The sequence below is a fragment of the Hakea prostrata genome, chromosome 6, assembly GCF_041222555.1.
Source record: "Hakea prostrata isolate BN-2017 chromosome 6, UWA_Hpros_2, whole genome shotgun sequence".
Taxonomy (NCBI): domain Eukaryota; kingdom Viridiplantae; phylum Streptophyta; class Magnoliopsida; order Proteales; family Proteaceae; genus Hakea; species Hakea prostrata.
Window position 1 is genome coordinate 10,697,764 of NC_142605.1, and position 7,624 is coordinate 10,705,387.

The following is a 7,624-nucleotide window of genomic DNA, read 5'->3' on the forward strand; positions in this document are numbered from 1 at the left end:
GACCAACTCCCCAGTATTTTTGGATATAATTCATATTTAACCAGATCCTCCCTCCAAAGATATCATTCTAGCCTTCTTCCACAACTAGCAACATGATTGACAAATACTGGTGAAGAAATTTGTAGTTGATTTTGTCTTCTTGTGTCATGGTTTTTCTCTCATATTGTGAATATGATCCTTCTTGTATGTGCTAGACTCTGACTGCCATTCTCCACATCAGTTTCCTTGTCTGATAGCCATTCTCCTCATCGTTTTCCTTGTGTAGCAACATTTATCTTTTTGTTGAATTGAGAATGACTTTGCCTATGATTTGTAACAAGTGATCACTTTGTGCATGCCGTCTACTAGACATGTTGGTTTTGTGAGGACAACAATTTGATTGCAGTATTTAGGGTTTTCTAATTCAAGTTGCAGATGGATACTTCCATGCTTTATTTGCTATGTTTAAATCAATTTTGATTTATGCAGTATATTTTGTTGTCATTGAAATTGAGGTGAACCACTTTATATTGCCACTTAGTTCATGTGTTACTTAAGTTTCATACTTTGGATTGTTGTTTAGCTAATATGTTTTGTGATCTATGCAGGAAATACCAAATCCACCATGGCTCCAAAAGCGATGAGGGGGGAAAAATGAAGCCACAAAAGGGAAAGCAACTAGCACTAGATGAATGGTTTGTATGGTCGAGGGCCAAAGACTGTTTTGAGACCCTAAAGAAGCAAACAATAGTAGAAGGAAGGGACGTAGACATAAATTCCTTTGAAGTTGTAGGTGTATGTGATATGTTTAGAGGGATAGGTTGGGAGAACATGCTGCATTTAAAAGCCAAGTGTTATCTTGAGCTAGTTAGGATTTTTTATGCAAACTTGCATTTCACTAGGGAGGAAGAAGACTTGAAAGCCATCTCCTATGTTAAAGGGACCCATATTGAGCTAGGTATTGATAACCTAGCTTCCATTCTTGAAATTTCAGCTAAGGGTCCTTGTATCTTTTGGGAACCTAGAAAGAAATTTAAGCACTTGGTTAATGTTGATACCACGTATAGTGATATTATGGTAAACTATACAGATGACACTGGCATCACCCGCATCAAGGAAAAACAGCTGAAACCTATTCCCCACATGTTGAGCCACATCATCCAACACAACATCATCCCCCATAAGGGTCATCGTGAGTCCATAAATTCTTTTCAAGCCTATGTGACCCATTGTGTTCATAGTTTGAGGCATCTAAACCTGCCCTTCATCATTCTTCCGATGATGCAATGCTCTTTAGTTACACACGATCGTGGTCTACCTTATGGTAGAGTCCTAAGTCACATATTTATTGTATCTGGAGTTGATGTTAATGGGGAGTTCCATACTTGGAGGTCTGTGCAAATCTGGAAAGGAAGCTACACTTGTCTGAAGATGAGATTAGTTGAAGGACTTGGAGTGTTATCTGACTTGGTTTGAAGGCATTTCTACACACTAGGTATGTCACTTGTTGTGTGTGCAAAAGCCCATGAGGTTTGGACTTGAGTTGGGCCTCCATTTCCCTATTTTTGCCTTGCTGACCTGATTGGTCGACTGGGCCAATCGACCAAGCAATCAACCAACTGTGTGTTAAATTCGAGAAAATTCAATTTTTAGAGTTTTTCACTTCTATTTAAACCCTACTTCGTGTTTCTTAGTTACGGCTGCTTCCTAAACACTTTGTGAACATGGGAAGACCTTTCCAAAACTCTTTCCGGTGATTTCGAAGATTCCTCTACAGATCTGAAGCCTCTCATCTCTGATCTGTCAATTCAAGGTTAGTATCTCTTCTGAAATTTAAATTATTCTTTCTTCGATCTTGTTCTTGATTGAGATCAGGAAGAAGATGTTGCATTCTTGCAACCATCTATTCCATGATCTCATTCTATTCCTTGAGATCTATGATCATCATCGTGATCTTAACCCTAACCCTGAATATTTTTCTTGAAACCCTGACCCTTGTATGATCTTTTTGGAAACCTTTGGTAACCTCCCATGTGAGGGTAACCACATGAGTTATATTTATGTTAATCTACACTTTTCCGATGATTTTCTTGTTATTTTCTTGTTAGCAATTATTCCCTTTCATCTTGTAACCCTAGCCTTTTCATGAGAGCCATAAGATTGAAACCCTAACTTCTTGGTTCAAATCAAGAACCCATCTCTTGACCTTGACTTGATGATTTTACCTTCCTATATAGTTCTAATACATTCTAGGAAGTTCCCCTTCGAATTTCGGATCAATTCGACTTTAAACGAAGAAGTTATGACCAATCTAGTTTTACATTTCCGTACTGACTCAGTTGGTCGACTGATTGGTCGACTGGGTCAGTAGACCAAGCACTCGACCAATGATGTCAGTAGCTTCATTTTTTGCTCAGTTTGATTCGTTTGCTCTATGATCTTTTAGGCATCTTTCCTAATGTTATATCTATGATTGTTAGGGGTTTATTTGCTAAGTTTGGAGTCTCTCTCTTTGATCTTTGGATTATCTTTGGCGATAATCAAGGTAAGGACAGTTATTTCATAATAACATAGATCGTATACTCTCTGGTTTCTACTTTAAGAAACTCTTGAGTTTATTTACTATTCTTGTATTTTATACTTCTGATGTACTACTGTAAGTACAATAGCACTTCACTTATGTTTTCTTTTTCATTATTCAAGCTTATATGAATTGCTCATTTCTATATTGTTTAATGATTAGATCATGCTTTTATATTCTCTTTTATATGATGAAGTGTTGATTGTATATGACATGACTGATCTTAGAATGTGTTTGATTAGGTATGGTTTGGGACTGAGGGGTGTCCTTTTGACACTTCTGTCCTTGGACATTACCGGAAATAGTATGGGATGTTTCCGGGGTTGCCCATTGACGCTTTCCCAAATCATTGGTTGTCATACCTACGATTGTCTAGCAGTGTTTGGCTAGGATGTCCCCATTATATCAGACCCGAATTGGAAGGGAATTGAGACTGAACAACCCGTGGCAGCAATGGGGATTCACGAGCACTCAAGACCGATAACCAACCCGTGAGAAGACGGGAATCACATTGTGGAGGCCATTTATTGGAGGGTTGCATATGGATAGACTTGGGATCGTGGGCGCTCAAGACCGGTAACCAACCCATGAGAGGACATGAGAGCTTCCGGTTTACCATATGTGGGTTGATGTGTCACACCCCACCCGCCGGTCTCGGTTATCCACCCGACAACCCGTGGGAGTGATCAGTCACAGGATCCACGGTTTTAGTCTATCAACAATAATAAATACAAATAAAGACAATCAATAGCAATAAATGTTCAATAAATGAATTAAAGAATTACAGGAGCCCAAATACTCCAATAAAAATAATAAAGGAAAGAATAATGAATTAAAATGAATACGAGTTCAGCGGAAGCAATCAAAAGAGTTATATTATTTTCTTTCCAGTTTCCTTTTCTAAGGCTAAATAATGTTTTTCATGAATCTCAAGAAAAGGGGTCCTCCAGTTCTTCTCTATTAGCTGAGCAAACTGTCTAACCACTTTCCGTCTCTGTCCATCAATAGGTGCGATAAGCGCACTCCATGCACTCGCAGGAGCTCCCGCACAGGCTATCTCCATTTCCCACTGATGGTGCCACATCCTCTTCATACGAAATGTTTCCTTCATAGGAAACCAGTCCATCTTCCGACACAATTCCTCCATCTGTGCGGGCTAATAAACATATACAAAATAAAGGAGTGAGTTCTAGAGAACTCAGTAAGAACAATTACAATTCCCATCAATTATCCAACAAAGCATAAATGATATTAATGAGTGCAAAGCATAAAGCATACTATGATTTCTAACTATGCAATCTCTAACAAATGACATGCTTTAAGATATACACCAGCCCTCCTTTGGGTAAGTCTAGTCACTCTGATCCGGCAAGGACTGGTTACCTCTGTAAGGATCCTGGGCAAAATGGAAGGTCCACACCTGGCTCTCAAACCATGGCTGGGGTTAAGTCAACACTCTCTCACCACGACCATTGGTAATGAGTACTGGCGCATGTCGAGGTTTCTAATCCAATGCAAGGTCATACTGGTAACATGTCTACATGAAGTCCAGATACATACCCTATGGCACCAACCAACTCGGTTCAGTATCCTTCGCAACCTAGGAATGAGAATCCTCATGGACTGACTACCGCTGTTGGACTCCACTCCTTAACCCTATGGTCATCCACATATTATTGGGGCGGATGCTCTCATGACTCCTCACGACACCCGGTCCGTTCCTTGGACGTCCATGAGCCCAACCCTAACATATGCAACCCTACCATTTATATGACTAATAGTGGACCAACGTCACATCACTGTCATCACGGGTCATCCGGTTTCAATTCCCCTACCGAAAGGGTAGTAGCATGTGTGAAACCCAGCCCTAACCTTGACCCGAAAACCCTATTGTTTGTAGTTCCAGCAACCCGAAGTAAGGCAAGAAGTCATCTTTGGGCCATTTCTGTAGAAAACTTGATGGCTGGATTGGAATCCATGAGTGTTGATGTTAGTGTTCCATTTATGGAAACTACACCCTGATGAAGATTGTATTAGTTGATGGATTTGGAGTGCTCTCTGTTTTGGTTCGAAGGCATTTCTACCCACTAGGTATGTCACTTTAGGTGTGTGCAAAACCCCTTGATGTTTGGATTTGATCTGAGCCTTCAATTCCTTGTGTTGAAGTTGCTGTCTTGATTGGTCGACTCATTGGTCGACTGGGCAATCGACCAATCAATCGACCAATTGATTCTGTTTTTGAAAATTAGGTCGTGGCTACTCTATTTAAGTTTAGTCTCGGGAATACTCCGCCTCATCTGCCTCCTAAGCCTTTGGAACGAGTTAGAACCCTATTCTAAGCAATTCCCTTGCATCTTTGGTTGATATCTCGCAAGAACTAAAGTAATCTTCATCCTCCTACATCAAAGGTATGTTTATGATCTCTTTCCTCTCTATCTCTGATTTTCTTTTCTTTATTCTGTTCTTGGTTGAGACCAGGAAGAAGATGTTGCACCCTTGCAACCATCTATTCCATGATCTCATCATGTTCTTTGAGAACTATGATCATCATCATGATCTTAACCCTAGCCAATTGAATCCTGGAAACCCTAATCTTTGAAACCCTAACCTTGTGTGGTCATCCAGAGAACCTTTGGTAACTTCCCATGTGAGGGAAACCTCATGGGTAATGTTTAGGTTGATCTAAATTTAATATTCTTTAGTTTTTCTTATTGTTATTGGCAAATCATTAATTCCCTCCCTCCTGTGATCTCAACCTTTTTCATGAGAACCAAAAAGGGTGAAACCCTAATTTCTTGGATATATGTTATTGACCCTGTTAACAGCCAATCAATGTGTTTTCTTTACTAGAATCATAACGTATCATCCTCTAGTTCATTATCCTTGATCCATACTATATTCCCTTCATGATCTATGATTTAACTTAATTAGGTTAACCTTCTGGTTCCTAAGTTGTAACCTAGAAACTTGAATTGATTAATGGTTTGATGTCCTCTATAGACTTGGATGCTTCCATTGAAGTTTCCCCCTTATTTTGTACCCTTTTGAACCACCAAATTCGGATTCATATTCTATAATTTCTTATTCTTGAAGGCTACTGTCTCTGTTGGTCGACTCATTGGTTGACTGGGGCAGTAGACCAATCAGTCGACCAATGGGTACAGCAACCCCATTCTTGGTCTGTTTTGATTGATTTAAGATCTTTCCTTCCATGTATCTTTCCTAACATATTGTATACACTTGTTTAAGACTTTCTTCTCAGGTTTAGTCAAGGTCTTACTTGATTCTCTAAGTTCCTTTACGAGTTAGAAGGTAAGGACTGTTATCTCCTTAACTACATAGATCACATACTCTTTGGTTTCTATCTTTATGAAACTATATGAGTTTAATTATTGTTTGTATACTTTTACTTCTGATTTACTACTGTGAGAACAGTAGCACTTGTTTAGGTAATCTTTTTCATTATTCATACTTATATGAATTGGTTATTATCATGTTGTTAATAATTAGATCAAGACTTTATATTCTCTTTTGTATATGATGAACTATTGACTGTGTATGTCATGACTGATCTGGGATTGTATCTGATTAGGTATGATTTGGGATTGAGAGGTGTCCTTTTGACACTTCTGTCCTTGGACATTATCGGAAATAGTATGGGATGTTTCCGGGGTTGTCCATCGAACCCGAGTTATTGATTGTCATACCTAGGGCTGTCTAGCAGTGTTTGGCTAGGATGTCCCCGTTATATCAGACCCAAATCGGAAGGGTATTGAGACCGAACGACCCGTGGCAGCAATGGGGATTCACGGGCGCTTAAGATCGGTAACCAATCCGTGATAGGACGGGAACCACATTGTGGGGGCCATTTATTGGAGGGTTGCATATGGCTAGACTTGGGCTCATGGGCACTCAAGACCGGTGAAATGATCCGTGAGGGGACATGAGAGCTTCCCGTTTACCATATGTGGATAACCAGTAGGGTTGATGAGTTTGTAGTCCGGGACTATTAGGACTCTAGTGGAAAGGATACTGGAAAGGATCGCCCGGGGCGAGGAATGGAAGTATCTGGACCTGAGTTGATGTAACTGAGTAGATGACTTGCATTGGGCTAGGCTTTACCCTGACATGCGCCAGTACTTAGACCAAATGGTGATGTGAGAGAGAGGTGACTTAACCCCCAGCTATGGATTGTCCCGAGGGATGAAGGACCCACTACCAACAGGAGTCGAGTGACCGACCTACCCGAAGAAGTATGGTGCTATGACTTAAAGCATGTCTGCCAATAGAGACCAGCATACATAGAGTTTAGATGCATGCATACATTATTTGTTTCATATTGCATTGCATCTTTTTATGGTTTGCTTTCATGTTATTTATGTTGTCAATATCATAAAGTGATAAAGTATATAAAGACATCACAAACAACAGGTATATAACAGTAGTATAGTGAATTATACAACTATAGCAATGTATATGATGAATCATAACAATAGAATAATTGATTCACCATATAGCATTTCATTGCATATAAACAAAATAGTGTGTCATTACCTGTAATTAAGTAAAAGCTCAATAGAATGCAACCAAACCACAATTACAAGACCTTTAGTAAACTCAAAGGACACCTAGACATAGGGTTACAAGAATACACAAGAGTCACGAGTCAAATCAAAGCAACCGCAAATCACACACAACCACTGTGACCAAGCCGGTCGCTTGGGCTGGTTTATTGGGTCAAGTGACTGCCTCAAGCAACCGCCCCTGTTACAGACAGTCTTCCAACTTCGAAATTCAGACTTTTGATCATCAAATTTCAATCCGGTTTTGGGATAATCTTAATCTGAATTTCATTCATAACAAGTCTATAACAAAGGTGTAAATCAATAACCTAAAATTGACAGAGATCTATCACCCAAATCACTTATGTTGATTAGATCCATCCTTTATTCGAATGCAAGGATTCGTTTTCGGACAGGATCTCCTCAAGAACATTGAATAGGGAATAGAACTAAACACAACTAGGTTACCCCAACATAAAGGAGATGGATCTACACCATTCCA